At 36.3% G+C, this 15,651-nt stretch overlaps 1 pseudogene; it reads left to right on the plus strand.

Annotated features, from left to right (window-relative positions):
- LOC138921075 (tigger transposable element-derived protein 1-like) overlaps window positions 1-9,484 on the plus strand; it is a 28,456-nt pseudogene extending 18,972 nt beyond the window's left edge.
- Window positions 9,485-15,651: the final 6,167 nt, after the last annotated feature.

The following is a 15,651-nucleotide window of genomic DNA, read 5'->3' on the forward strand; positions in this document are numbered from 1 at the left end:
GTCCCTCAGAAACACTCTTCCCTTTGCTGCAGTGGCCTAGTGGTGGTAAGAGCTTCAGTGTTGCTAGTCTCTGGGTTCTGCAACATCTCTAGTTTACTTTAAACCTTCTGATACTCTTCATTGCATTCTCTTAGTGATCTCAACTCAGCGTGCCTTCTATTTCCTTCAGAGATCCAAACTGACATACCAATCTATAACAAGAGAATCCCTGTTAAGTGACTCTAACAAACTTCAAAGTTTTTTATCCCCAGAAATGTTTTCAAATTTTTCTTGGAGACTTACTTTGTAAAAGAGATTGGATGCAATGGATTGAAGAGTCAAGTTGGTGATCTTGATGTGTGCATCTAGAAAAGCATTCATTTGCCTGTGCACTCCCAATCTCCCGGCAAGCTCTTGAAGCATATCCAAGGACAAATTTTAAGTTTCCTGGATTGCATGCTGGTTTGAAGAGGTATAAGGATAGATTTGATGGTAACACAGGACCATTCTAATAATTATCATTTTGGTCTACATGAGACTGTTTAACTGAAATCCTGTGCTAGGATGGAGATTATCTGGTTTACCATTGCCAGTTTCCCATGGCTCGATACCCTTATCATTACATGAGGAAATGAATAGTTTCTCATGTATAGACTTAATGTAAGAATTAAACATGATGATGCATGCAAAACATTCAGGGCACTGTTTGGCTCTTAGCAAATGATCATTAAATAGGAGCTGTATTATTCTACATCTTCACCTGCACTCTATAGCCAAGGGTGCAGCTGTATTTACTTTATTCCCCGTACAGCCCAATACTTACACACCTAGGAAAGGCTTTACGTGAGTTAGGAGGCAATAGCAGCAATGAGTTCCCAGCATGACCTTTCAGCTACTCTCTTATATAGGGCTCTTCTCGTATTTATCCAGCACAGTAAAAGTCCCTACTTATTGGTCTTATACCCCTGGAAAGTGTGAGTTGCAATATAACCATCAAACTCTCACAAAGCTTAGTTTATGATTATACCACATTTCTCCTTAACTTCCTTCAATATTATCTCATTAGGCTCCCTCATATGATTAAGCTTAATTTTCCTTCTCGTTTACCTCCTGAGATAGCATCATCATTCAAATTAAACCTTACAGCAACATATTTAATTGGAATTTCAGTAACTAATGGTAGTAAATATTTCTGTAGAAGAGAAATTATTTCAAACACCTTATTTTACCCACCTTCATGCTATGTCTTCATTTTATCTTTACTTTCAAAGTGAAATTTTAGCAGGGGAATCCATTACTGCAAAATGAAAAATGAATTATAATTTAACATTATGTATCACTGAATTTGGATTGCAGGACCTGTTCACAGACTAAAGAGTTCTGAGATGAGAAAGATATTTGAAACAACAAGGGACCTATCTCAAATAACCACAGGAAAGCTGATGGCTCTGAAAGATTTCAATAAAATACGTTAATTAAAACCTATACTCAAGCCTCCTCAGCAGTTTGGCAGCTGACAAAAGCACTTCAAAACAGTTTGAAGAGACTATGTGTTTCATGTTAGGGAGCAATTGAAAAGTCACTAACACCTCAATCATTTGAGATAGAAATGGTATGATCTAAATTGGCCTCAAAAAGCGTAGATAAAATAAAAGTATAAGCATTATAATATTCTTTTTTTGGGCAGCCTGACAAACTCCAGCCTCTACTGGCATAGTTATAAAGCAGGCCAAATCAAAGGCAGATTTATTCTAGGCTTTGTTTCGGTCACTTGTCTTAGGATAGAAGAGTATGGAAACGACTTCCAAACTGGAACAAAATTACATAGAAGTTATGACTAAGTTAAAACAAAGATAAAATAACGCCACAGTTACCCAGCATTGTTGGGGAGTTCAGTTAAAGAGAACGCTTAATTGGTGGTTAACTCAACAGTGGGATAAATAGAATAAAGACACTTATAGATAATTGGCTTATTTTCATATTTTGCATATTCTACATATCATTGCAAATCGTTCCTTTGAAGCAACTTCAAATTACAATGTAAACTATAGACGTCGAATTCTTTCAGAATTGCAAAGTTAACTGAAGTGTTATAGCACTGGCTGAATGCCGTCTTATATTTTACAATGACAGTGGATCACTTCTGCCTAGCATACTCAATATTTTCCAGTTTCCTGAATTTTTTTTTTGAGGAAGATTAGCCCTGAGCTAACATCTGCCGCTCATACTCCTCTTTTTGCTTAAGAACACTGGCCCTGAGCTAACATGTGTGCCCAACTTCCTCTTCTTTGTATGTGGGACCCCTGCCATAGCATGGCTTGGCAAGCGGCGTGTAGGTCCGCATCCGCAATCCAAATGCACGAACCGGCGCCTGCTGAAGCAGAATGTGTGAACTTAACCACTGCGCCACAGGGCTGGCCCCAGTTTCCTGAATTTTTAATTAGCAATATTGGGAAAATTCATTGGACCATCAAGTTAAAACTCAGCAGAGAAAACTGGTTGAACTTGATTTTTTCCATGAGAACCAGATTTAGTAGACAGTCAGTGCAACTTACCAAATAAGATATTAGTATTTTGACCTGAGTTACTAGAAATATAATAGGCTAGGAAGATAAGTGATTTTTCTTGTTTGCTTAGAGTTTTGGCAGACGGTGACAAGATTATTAAAATATCTTGCCAGCTCACCTGTGCAAGACATACTTAGAGAATGAGAAATCAATTATGAGACCCTTATGCTCAATACTATCTCCAGGATACATAATAAAAATAATCTGTTAGAAGGTTGAAGAATAGCAAGCAGTTCTTTGGAAAGAGTTCATCAATCCTCAACGTGTCCCTATTTTCCAAAGTGGCGACCTCGGTAATGCACACAAATATTTGGTTTTATTTTCCTTGTCTTATACTCCCTGAACTTTCTTCCCTGTTTCCTGAAATCGCTACCTACCATCCATTATTCCCATATGGGGCAATAGTATTTCTCACTAGTTGTTTAAGTTTTCTCTTAAGTGTTTTTTAAAAATGTTATCATTGTCTTTATAAAAGTCTTATAAACTCCTCAGATTTACTCATCAAGTATTTATGTTTTAGTCTTGTATTATTAAAGATCTCACTTTTGCTCAATTTCAATAAAGTTTTACTATGAAACATTTGAAACGTGCACCAAAGAAGAATGAAAAACATAAATAACCTCTACATGTCTACCGCACATATGCCAAAATTATAAAGATGTTTTTCTTTTTCTGAATTGTTTTAAAGCAAATTCCAGATATTATGCCATCTCTAAAAATATGAACACTTTCATACATAACCAAAATGCTATTATGACATCAAAGAAAATTATAATTGGTATCGCTTGGCACCTGAATACCCAAATTTCCTCAGTAATCTAAAATGCCATTTCATCATCTGTTGTGTGAATCGAGATCCAAACAAGAGCTACCCTTTATATTATTATTACTATTTTTTAAAGACTAGCCCTGAGCTAACATCTGTTACCTATCTCTTTTTTTCTTCTTCTTTTCCCCAAAGCCCCGCAGAACATATTGTATTGTTGTATATTCTAGTTGTAGGTCCTCCTAGTTGTGCTATGTGGGACGCCACCTCAGCATGGCTTGATGAGCAGTGCTAGGTCTGTGCCCAAGATCCGAACTGGCAAAATCCTGGGCCACCGAAGCAGAGTGCATGAACTTAACCACTCAGCCACGGGGCTGGCCCCTACCCTTTATATTAGAGTATTAAGTTTCTTTATCCTTCTTTACTCCAGATAGTCAGTGCTCGCAACTTTATTTTTTTGAATCATGCTTTTTACTTGTTGAAGAAACCAGGTCAATTGACCAGTAGAGCATCCCACTGGATCTACTTACCACCTAGAGGTACCATTGTATTCCTCTTTTCCGTTTGTCCCATAATCTTCAAATTAGTTCTGTAGGTTTGATTAGATCTAGTTCAAACATTTTTTGGCAAGAACATTCGATAGGAAGGTGGTGCTGTGTACTTCACATTTATATCAGAAGGTACTTTATATCTCCTGGTAGCAGTCTTAGTAATGCTGAAATTAATATGTGGTTTCAGGTGTTAATATTCTTGTTCCTTCATCATAAAATTCTCTATTAACCTGTCTTCTTTTGGTTTCATTCATAGATTACAAATTTGCTTAAATCAGTTATTTCTAGTGGCATACAGGAGCCTGCTTCCATCAACTCAGAAGAGCCAATTGTGTACATTTCTTTGCAACTCCGAGTTCAAAGACTCCATGTTGGTAGCTTGCAATTGACCATGGTAGGAGTATTTATTCCATAAAAGTCAGAAAATCTCACAAATCAGAGCTTTCTTTTCAAAGATTTTATTTTTCCTTTTTCTCCCCAAAGCCCCCTGGTACATAGTTATATGGTTTTAGTTGTGGGTCCTTCTACTTGTGGCATGTGGGATGCTGCCTCAGCATGGCCTGATGAGTGGTGCCATGTCCGTGCCCAGGACTCCAACCAGTGAAACCCTCGACCGCCGCAGCAGAGTGCACAAACTTAACCACCCAGCCACCGGGCTGGCCCCCCCAGAGCTTTCTTTTTAGAGAGTCAATTTATCAATGCATAATTAATTATTTTCTAAGTTAAAAAATAGACTCATAATTCTGCCATTTATTCCACATTCACAAGCTGGGATTCTCCTGTAAAGAATATTTTCTCAATATGGCTATTTGGTGACCCTGAAAAACACGGCCTTATTATTGGTGTCTCAGTGTAGACAACTCATTGCCTCTCAGAGCTAAACTTGGTTTAGAAAGATTTTATTCCTCTGTTTTGAACATCTCTCTCTCTCTAAGGATTAATGTACACATACAATTAAAATTATATTTTTATCCACATTTTTTTCTTTTAATGCTTATACTCAAAATAGTACTGAATATGCATGGGCATAGAACAATCGGAATTGATTTCTCTTACCTTTCTCTGCATCTATTTGAGGTGATTATAAGATTTCCTCCTTTATTCTGTTATTCTGAGGAAGTACACTGATTGATTTTCTAAGTGTTATACCCTACTTACATTCCTGAAGCAACATCCTTGGCCATAATATATTATTGTTATATATGATGGCTCTAGATTGCTAATAATAAATTTAGGAGTTTTGTCGTTATGAAAGAAATTAGCTTGTGATTTTTCCTTTTTATAATGTTGTTTGTTACTGAGATTATTCTGACCTCATAAAATGAGTTGATCAGTATTATCACTCTTGCTATAATTGTGAATTTATCTACTTCTCGATTTATTTACATCACTTTGTACTTTAATCATTTTGAAGCTTTATGCTCTTAACTGTGTTAACAGTTGCAATAAATATTACCCTAATAACAGATAAATCTCCTATAAGGGACATATTTCATAATGATATGATGTTTACCACGAAGATATAATCATTGTAATTTTTAAAGTTGTATTAAAGTCTATGGTGCATAACTTCAATATACCTGCTTCTATTTCAGTATTTGCTCTTTTTCAATATCAATCTTCTGGTCAGGTCCCCTGGTATATATAGTTATTTTCTTTTGCATATCAGGTATGAAATATTTTATAGCTAATTTGAGGCTATGGATATTGTTATTTTGTGCCAGAGAGGATTGACTTTTTCTTCCTGTCATGTTTAGAGTATGGGCAAAATAACTTAACCATCTCTGGGATTGAACTGATTCCTAGCTGGTTTTCAGTCTTCATGAGGCTTGGTTTATTTCCAGTTTGTCTTTACTCCTAAGTATATCCCTTCACTGGTACCTGTGGATAACTTGTCCTTTTTAACCAAGTCCCTTCTCCACAGGAGGTCTGAAGTCTAAGTTTTGTTCCTCCAGATCCATGAGATTGTCAAAATCTCTCATGAACGTCTCAGCCTTTTAGCCATCTGTTGAATTTACCTCTCTGGGATTTCTTTCTCTCCACTGTTTTTGCCCCTCAAAAATTCCTCACTGTGGGACGGCCCTGTGGCACAGTGTTTAAGTTCACAAGTTCAGGTTCAGTGGCCCAGGGTTCGCTGGTTCAGATCCCGGGTGTGGACCTACACACCGCTTGTCAAGCCATGCTGTGGCAGGCCTCCCACATATAAGTAGAGGAAGATGGGCACGGATGTTAGCTCAGGGCCAGTCTTCCTCAGCAAAAAGAGGAGTATTGACAGCAGATGTTAGGTCAGAGCTAATCTTCCTCAAAACAAAATAAAATAAAATAAAAATAAATAAAATAAAAAAATAAAAATTATTCAAGAGATTCTTTAGAGACCAAGCCAGCTTTTTCAAATTTTTCAGTGTAAAAATTTGAGCTGTCAAACAACTTCGCTAAAACTCTCTAACAGGAGTCAACAATAATTTTATCGCAAAAATAGATAACTAAGTTATTCTGAAAATTTCTCAAGATAGACAATATTAATCTTTCAGAAAGTTTTTCATTTTCATTTTCTCATTCTTTAGAATCTTATGTACAAATAAAGATGAAATGTGTACTTTAGTTCTCTTTTTATCCTTTCAAGTTTAAAGGATTAGGTTTCCTTTCAAGTGTCACATTTTTTAAGTTTCAAGCCTTCATTCAGAAACCTAGGAAAATCAATCTACTTGACTGCCCAGTAAACAAACAGCTCAATAATTTCTAGGCACACTAGAGAAAATACACCAATAGGGCTGTTTTTAATAACAAAGTAAAACTTGAACTAGAATGTTCTAAAAAACAACAATTCCAGTCACCCAGTGTATCTCAATAAGAATCTTCTTATCATTTATAACCTTCAAAGAAATGTTTAATTTAGCCACAACACTTTAGGGATTCTGTATATGTTTAATGCAAATTTTAAAATGTTATTTATTTGAATTCTATGAAAACTATGATAAAAATAACAAGTATGTTTAAATGCTTTATGTACTAATATTTAAATATCGTAGAGATTACCAACACATTATATTGTCTTGGTACATCATCCAGTCTTTTATAGAGCAGAGAATAAAGCATTGAGATTTTAAGTCAATCATTTAAAAGTCCATTGTCATGTGAAACAGCTTATCCATGAATTAAATTTTTCTCTTTGCTATAAAATAACAAAAATAATTTTTAAATTGCATACTTACAGATTGGGAAAGAAGAAATAAATCTATCTTTGTTCATAGATGACATGAACATCTATATGGGTATATCCTTGTTTTAGTGTGCTTTTTGCTTTACTGCACTTCACAGATATTGTGTCTTTTAGAAATTGAAGGTTTGGGGCAACCCTGGGTTGAGCAAGTCTTTTGGTGCCATTTGCCCAACAGCATTTGCTCACTTCATGTCTCTGTATCACATTTTGGTAATTCTTGTAATATTTCAAACTTTTTCATTATCATATGTTGTTATATTATTCTTTGCATCTTTTATGGTGATCTATGATCACTGATCTTTCATGTCACTATTGTAACTGTTTTGGGGTGCCATGAACCATGCCCATATAAAACAGCAAACTTAATCGATAAATGTGTATGTTTTGACTGCTCCACCAACCAACCATTTCCCCATCTTTCTCCCTCTCCCGGGGTCTCCCTATTCCCTGAGACACCAGAATATTGAAATTAGGCCAATTAATAACCCTATAGTGGCCTCTAATTGTTCAAATTGAAAGGAACAGCTTCACATCCCTCACTTCAAATGAAAAGCTAGAAATGATTAACCTTAGTGAGGAAAGTATGTCAAAAGTGAAATAGGCTAAAAGCTATACCTCTTGAGCCAAACAGTTAGCCTAGTTGTGAATCCAAGGGAAAAGTTCTTAAAGGAAATTAAAAGTGCTACTCCAGTGAACACACAAATGATGAAAAAGCACAACAGATTTATTACTGATATGGAGAAAGTTTTAGTGGTCTGGACAGAAGATCAAACCAGCCACAAGTTTGACTTGAGCCAAAACCTAGTCCAGAGGGAGGCCCTAACTCTCTTCAATCTACAAAGGCTGAGAGAGGTGAGGAAGCTGCAGAAAAATAGTTTGAAGCCAGCAGAGATTGGTTCATGAGGTTTAAGGAAAGAAGTCATCTCCACCACATAAAAGTGCAAGGTAAAGCAGCAAGTGCTGACGTAGAAGCTGCAGGAAGTTCTCCAGAAGATCTAGCTAAGATCATTAATGAAGGCGGCTACATCAAACATCCGATTTTCAATGTAGATGAAACAGCCTTACAGTGGAAGAGGATGCCATCTAGGACTTTCATAGCTAGAGAGGAGAAGTCATTGCCTGGCTTCAAAGCTTCAACGGACAGGCTGACTCTCTTATTAGCGGCTAATGTAGCTGGTGGCTTTAAGCTGAAGCCAATGCTCATTGACCATTCCCAAAATCCTAGGGCCCTGAAGAATTATGCTGAATCTACTCTGCCTGTGCTCTATAAATGGAACACCAAAGCCTGGATGACAGCACATCTGTTTACAACATGGTTTATTGAATATTTTAAAGCCACTGTTGGGACCTACTGCTCAGAAAAAAAGATTCCTTTTAAAATATTACTGCTCATTGACGTTGGACCTGGTCACCCAAGAGCTCTGATGGAGATGTACAATGAGATTAATGTTGTTTTCCTGCCTGCCAACACAGCATCCATTCTACAGTGCATGACTGAAGGAGTAATTTCAACTTTCAAGTCTTATTATTGAAGAAATACATTTTGTAAGGTTGTAGCTGCCATAGATAGTGATTCTTTTGATGGATCTTGGTATACTGAAAACCTTCTGGAAAGGATTCACTGTTCTAGATGCCATTAAGGACATTCATGATTCATGGGAAGAGGTCAAAATATCAACATTAATGAAAATTTGGAAGAAGTTGATTCCAGCCCTCACAGATGACTTTGAGGGGTTCAGGACTTCAGTGGAGAAAGTAACTACAATTGTGATGGAAATAACAGGAGAATTAGAATCAGAAGTGGAGCCTGAAGATGTGACTGAATTGCTACAATCTCATGATAGAACTTTAATGGATGAGGAGTTACTACTCATGGATGAACAAAGAAAGTAGTTTCTTGAGATGGAATCTACTCCTGGTGAAGATGCTGTGAAGATTGTTGAAATGACAACAAAGGATTTAGAATATTACATAACTTAGTTGACAAAGCAGCAGCAGAGTTTGAGAGGATTGAGTCCATGTTTTGTTTTGTTTTGTTTTTTTGCTGAGCAATATTAGTCCTGAGCTAACATCTAGGTCAATCTTCCTCTATTTTGTAATTTTGTATGTGGGTTGCTGCCAAAGCATGGGTGACAGGATTGACTCCAATTTTGAAAGAAGTTCTAAGTTCTATGGTGGGTAAAATATTACCAAAAGCATTGCATGCTACAAAGAAATCATTTGTGAAAGGAAGAGTCAATTAGTATGGCAAACTTCATTGTTGTCTTATTTTAAGAAATTGCCACAGACACCCCAATCTTCAGCAACCATCACCATGATCAGTAAGTAGCCATCAATATCAAGGTGAGACCCTCCACCAACAAAATGTTTACAACTCACTAAAGGATCAGAAGATGGTTAGCATTTATTTTAGCAATGAATATTTTTTAATTAAGGTAAGTGCACTGTTTTTTTAAAGAAATAATTCTATTATACACTTAAAAGATTACAGTATAGTGTAAACATGATTGTATGGGCTTGGAAACCAAATAATTTGTGTGACTCTCTTTATTGTGATATTTGCTTTATTGTAGTGGTCTGAAACTGAATCTGCAATATTTCTGAGCTATGCATGTATAGAAAATCTGAAGAAATTGCCAAAAACCTTCTTGGAACTAATAAGCGATTATAGCAAGTTTGCAGGATACGAGGTTAATATACAAAAGTCAGTTGCTTTCTTATATGCCAGCAATGAACAAGCAAAGTTTGAAATTAAAAATACAATACCATTTATATTAACACCTGCCAAAATGAAATATATAGATATAAATCTAAAAAATATGTACCATATCTATGAGGAGAACTACAAACTCTGATGAAAGAAATCAAAGAAGAATAAGTGGAGAGATATTCCATGTTCACTGACAGGAGGACTCAATATTGCCAAGATGTCTGCACTTCCCTATTTGATCTATCCATTCAGTGCAATTGCAATCAAACTACCAGCAAGTTTTTTTGTGTAGATATCAACAAACTTATTCCAAAGTTTACATGGAGAGGCAAAAGATCCAGAATAGCCAACACAATATTGAAGAACAAAGACAGAGGACTTAACACTAACCAGCTCCACGATTTATGATGAAGCTATGGCCATCAAGACAGTGTGGCATCAGTGAAAGAATAAACAAAGATGCCCATAGCACAGAATAGAGAGCCCAGAAATAGACACACACAAATATAGTCAATGGATATTTGACAAAGAAGCATAGACACAATACAATGGAGAAAAGACAGTCTTTTCAACAAATGATGCTGGAACAACTGGACATCTGCATGCAAAAAAGCGGATGTAGACACAGATATTACACCCTTTGCAAAAATTAACTGAAAGAGGATCACAGACTTACATGTAAAATGCAAAACTCTTAGAAGGTAACATAGGAGAAAACCTGGACAAACTTGGGTTTGGTGATGACTTTTTATATCCAACACCAAAACACGATCCATATAAGAAATAATTCATCAGCTGGACTTCATTAAAATTAAAAAAGTTCTGCCCTGCAAAAGGCAATTTCAAGAGAATGAGAAGACAGGTCACAGACTGGGGGAAAATGTTTTCAAAAGACACGTCTGATAAAGCACTTTAATTCAAAGTATACGAAGGACTCACAATTCAACAGTAGGAAAACAAAAAACCTGACTAAAAAATGGGCCTAAGACCTTAACAGCACCTCACCAAAGAAAACATAGAGATGGCAAGTAAGCATATGAAAAGATGCTCCACATCTTATGTCATCCAGGAAATGCAAAGGAAAACAGCAACCAGATAGCACTACACACCTATAAGAATGGCCAAAATCCAGAACACTGACACCAAATACTGGTGAGGATGTGGCACAACAGAACTCTCATCCTTTGCTGGTGGGAATGCAATGTGGTACAGCCAGTTTGGAAGAGAATTTGGTGATTTCTTACAGAACTAAATCATATCATCCAGGAATTATGCTCCTTGGTATTTAGCTGAAGGATTTGAAAACTTATGGCCACAGAAAAACCTGCACATTTATAGCAGCTCTATTCATAATTGCCAAAACTTATGACAAAACAAAGCAACCAAGATGCCCTGTAGTAGCTGAGTAGATACATAAACTGTGGTACGTCTAGACAATGGAATATTATTCAGTGCTAAAAAGGACTATCTATCAAGCCATGAAAGACATGGAGGAATCTTAAAAGTATAAAGTGAAAGAACCATTCTGGACAGGCTCCATACTCCATGATTCCAACTACATGACACTCTGAAAAGGGCAAAACTATGGAGACAGTAAAAAAAATAGTGGTTACCAGGTGTTGAGGAAGAAAGAGAGGGATGAATAGACAGAGCGCAGAGGATTTTTAGAGCAGTGAAAATACACTGTATGAAACCATAATGATGGATATATGTCATCATACATTTGTCCAAATCCACAGACAGTACAGCACCGAGAGGTAAACTGTGGACTTTGGCTGATTATGAGGTGTCAGTGTGGGTTCATCAATTGTAACAAATGTACCACTCTGGTGGGAGTTGTTGATAATGCATGTGGGAGGCTATGCATGTGAGGGCACGGGGGTATATAAGAAATATCTATACCTTCCTCTCAATTTTGCTGTGACCCTTAAACAGCTCTAAAAAAAGTGAAGGCAAAAAAATGCATGCAAAGGTAATTTGACTATAAATGCCATTCAACTCACAGTATTCAAATAGGTATTATATTTAAAGGTAATCTTCATTTTTTAAAGTCATTTATCTTACAGGGTGTTTGTACATTTGTCTATAAAATTTGTCTTTATCTGAAGAGCTCAATTGCCTTGCCTATACTCACTCTTCTGGGAACATCACTAGTAAATAAAGCAGCCTTGTGTTGTTGGCTTTGATTGGAGATGCCAAGGAGAGATTGCAAGAGATGGGATTATTTTTTCAATTTTGAAAGAAAATGCTCGTGAAACAGACTTAGGTTCTCTATTTCTGAAGTCACTGTTAACTTTATGGTAAAGGTAAAGTGTGATATGTAGTGATGATATATATTAGTGCCAATTTCAGAAGTGGCATAAAACAATTATCCATCTGAACCCAAACCCTGTGAAACGCGATGACAAGCAAGATAGTGCAGTATGTTCTAACTGCATGTGCATTAGTTATGATATGAAATATGGTAAGAATATCTGGGAGCAGTCATAAATATGTGATTTCTAAGTAAGCACAAAGCATTTGAAATAAGACTAAGGGCTGTTTAATTTTTTCTGAAGGGAAATAAAAAAGGGCAAAAATCAAATCAATAATTTTGATATATTTATAAACACAAATATATTCAAACCTTGCAGAATAAAATTACAACTAATATATTTCAGATGATTTATTCTTAAACAAACTTTCTTGATACTCTTAAATCTTTCTAAACAACCTTATCATCCTAGGCAAAATTAATACTATGGTTTGTATTTATTACACTTCTGATTCATATAGATGGAAAAGCTTTATAAATGTAAACAATAAGGCAGGAGTTAAGCATAAACACATAAAACTCTAACATTTTTTCCTTAGAGACCCTGGTTAACCCTGCTTCTGATGTGTGCTTACTTTGGAGAGAAAAGTATATAGCAGTAGAGAAGCTTATAAAGTGAGGAACATCTAGAACCATAGAGAGTTTAATATAGTGGGAGATCTTAGAGCTGCCCTGTGCCACAAACTGCACTTTACTAGTGAAGAAACATGCCTGGAGAAAGCAAATGACTCACCTCACGGAACAGAATATGATTAGGTTTCTAAGGGCGTGGAAGTGGTACCACCACAGAGGTGGAAAAGAACCCTAGTCTATGAATCTATCAATCTTGACTTTCAATGTCCTAATTTCTATACTTTCCAGAGACATGAGCTTCAGAAGACAGAACCTAGCTTGAAAGTCTAATTGGAAGAATTAATCTTAATAGTGCTTTACACAGTGGATATGACATTTTTCAGAATTGAAAAGTCTAAAGAGATTTCCTCTCTCTTTCCTAGAATCAGCCCCTTTTGAGCCCACAGCCTTTGGTTATGCATGTTTGAATATGATATTCTTTTCGGTTTGGCATCTCATCCTTCATCTACCAACATTTCTTCAATATTCAAGAGTGAGCAAAACACAGCATTTACAAAAGTGGTTTTCATTAATGGTCTCTAGAAGCTCCACGCCCACACCCCACAAAGCTCGTTGAAGACGACAGAAGCCTACCTTCTGCCTCCAGCTTCCACCGAGGGCTTTTCTCTGCCAGAGCCATGATGTTTCTTTCATCTCAGGCTTATAAATATCTTCCCATACACCATTTTGGAGGGAGGTGGAGAGAAAATGTTGTGAATTATCACCCCATTTAACTACCTTTGTTACGACGGCTATACCTGGAAAATGAAATTTATAAAATGATCCTTTCATGGGGAATCTGTGCACATTATTAGTTGAATGACAGGAGTCTTATGAAGAGCAGTCTTTAATGAAAGTCTTAAGAAAGCTTGAAAAAAAAGATGTAGTTTCATTTTTATATCCATATTTCCTTACTTCTCAGCTTTTCTCCTAAGGTGATATACCTAACATTTGAATTAGCTTTCAGACCAAATGTTTTACCCTAATTATGGCTTCATTGACAGCATGATGGCCATAGCCAAATAACTTATATATACATTTGTTTTGCAATCTTAACATCAGTGAAACCATCTTTATCTGCATTGAAGGCCTTAATTACAATGGGAGGAAATTTGATGTGTTTGGTAAAAGCTACTCTATGAAATCAGAATATCTGATTTCAAAGCCCTGCATGCTGGCCATTTTGTTTGAGGTAATACTCAACTTCTCTGTGCTTTAGTTTTCTCATCTATAAAGAAGGTAATAGCTGTGAGGATTATTTGAGATGATATATAGAATGCCATTTAACACAGTGTATGACATATATAAGGCAGTCATTTTATTAACAACCTGTGAATGGTGTTTTCCTTTAAACACCTTTTTATGGGAGGGGAAGAAAGATATTACTTCTAGTGACAAAAGTACATCCCTATGGAATGGCGTATCCTACAGTTCCTCTATATTTTTGCTTGTTAGTCTGCTTTCTGTTAACAATTATTTGTTGACTGCATCCAGTGAGCTAGTTATTGTGTGAAGCACTGAGAAACACAAAGAGGGACAGGGCTGGTTGGCGGGCCCCACAGTGCTCAGTGAACTGGTTTTAAAATTCCCTGAAAAAAACTCTACGATAGTCTTATTGGTATCCAGGTGGTCTAACTACTTTTTTCCAGTGTGAAGCATAAAAACCTTCCCAGGGCTCTGTAAAAATGCATAATCCTACCTTCCGAACTTAAAAGTAAGTTCTCTTCAGTTGTCAACTTTAATATTAAAAGAGGGAACTTTGCTTATCTAAACTGAAAAGTCATATTGCTCTTAAATAAATAACTGTCCGTCACAGCTATCTTGCTTCAATCTGATTAAATTCTATTCTCTGAGGATCAAAGACTTCTAATATTCCATTTTAAAAGTCAGAGATTTTATCCTGCAGCATGGCTGAAAATCAAATCCTTTAAGCAACTTCTATTCCAACATTTCGCAAAGCGTATACTTCCTTAGGGTAATTTCTGCATACTGACAATAAATTTAGGAAGTTATAATGTTAATGGTATGAATAAAAAGTCATAATATAGAAACTAATAATTTTGAATTACATTTTCTCTAAAACATAATACTAATTTATAACACCCACAGTTTTGCACTTACATCCTTTTGTGTTTTATTCTTTGTAAACATTGTCTTAGTGACCTTAAGCAAATTTTTTTCTATATATATAGCAATACATACTTCTTCAGTAACACATTTTTTCCTTTATTTTTGGAGAACTCTTGAACTTTTAGAAAGCCATATACATCCAAATATTTTTTAATTAAATAGGCCATTTTTTAGACCAGTTCTAGGTTCACAGCAAAATGGAGTGGAAAGCACAGGGATTTCCCATACAGCCCTTCTCCCACACATCTGCAGCCTGCCTCACCATCAAAATCCTGCAGTAGAGTGGTACATTCGTTAAAATTGATGAACTGACATTGACACATCATCATGACCTAAAGTACAGACTTCATACTACACTTCATTCCTGGTGCTGTACATTCTATGGGTCTCAGCAAATATACATGGCATGCATCGACCATTATAATATCATACAGAATAGTTTCATTGCCCCGGAATTCTTCCATGCTCAGCCTGTTCATCTCTTCCCCACAAGCCCCAGCAACCACGCTTCTATCTCCATAGTCCTGCTCTCTCCAGAATGTCACATAGTTGGAATCACCATAGTATGTAGCCCTTTCAGATTGGTCTTTTCCACCTACCAATATGCAACCAAGGTTCCTCCATGTCTTTTCATGGCTTGATAGCCCAAGTACCCCTTGCGTTGAACAATATTCCATTGTCTGGAAGCACCACAGTCTTCACTGAACATCCCTGTTGCCTCCCAGTATTGGCAATCATAAACAAATCCACTACGAAAACTTGTGTGGAGATTTTTGTGTAGACACGGGTCTTCACTCCCTTT

Source organism: Equus caballus, chromosome 27, assembly GCF_041296265.1.
Source record: "Equus caballus isolate H_3958 breed thoroughbred chromosome 27, TB-T2T, whole genome shotgun sequence".
In the NCBI taxonomy this organism is placed as follows: Eukaryota; Metazoa; Chordata; class Mammalia; order Perissodactyla; family Equidae; genus Equus; species Equus caballus.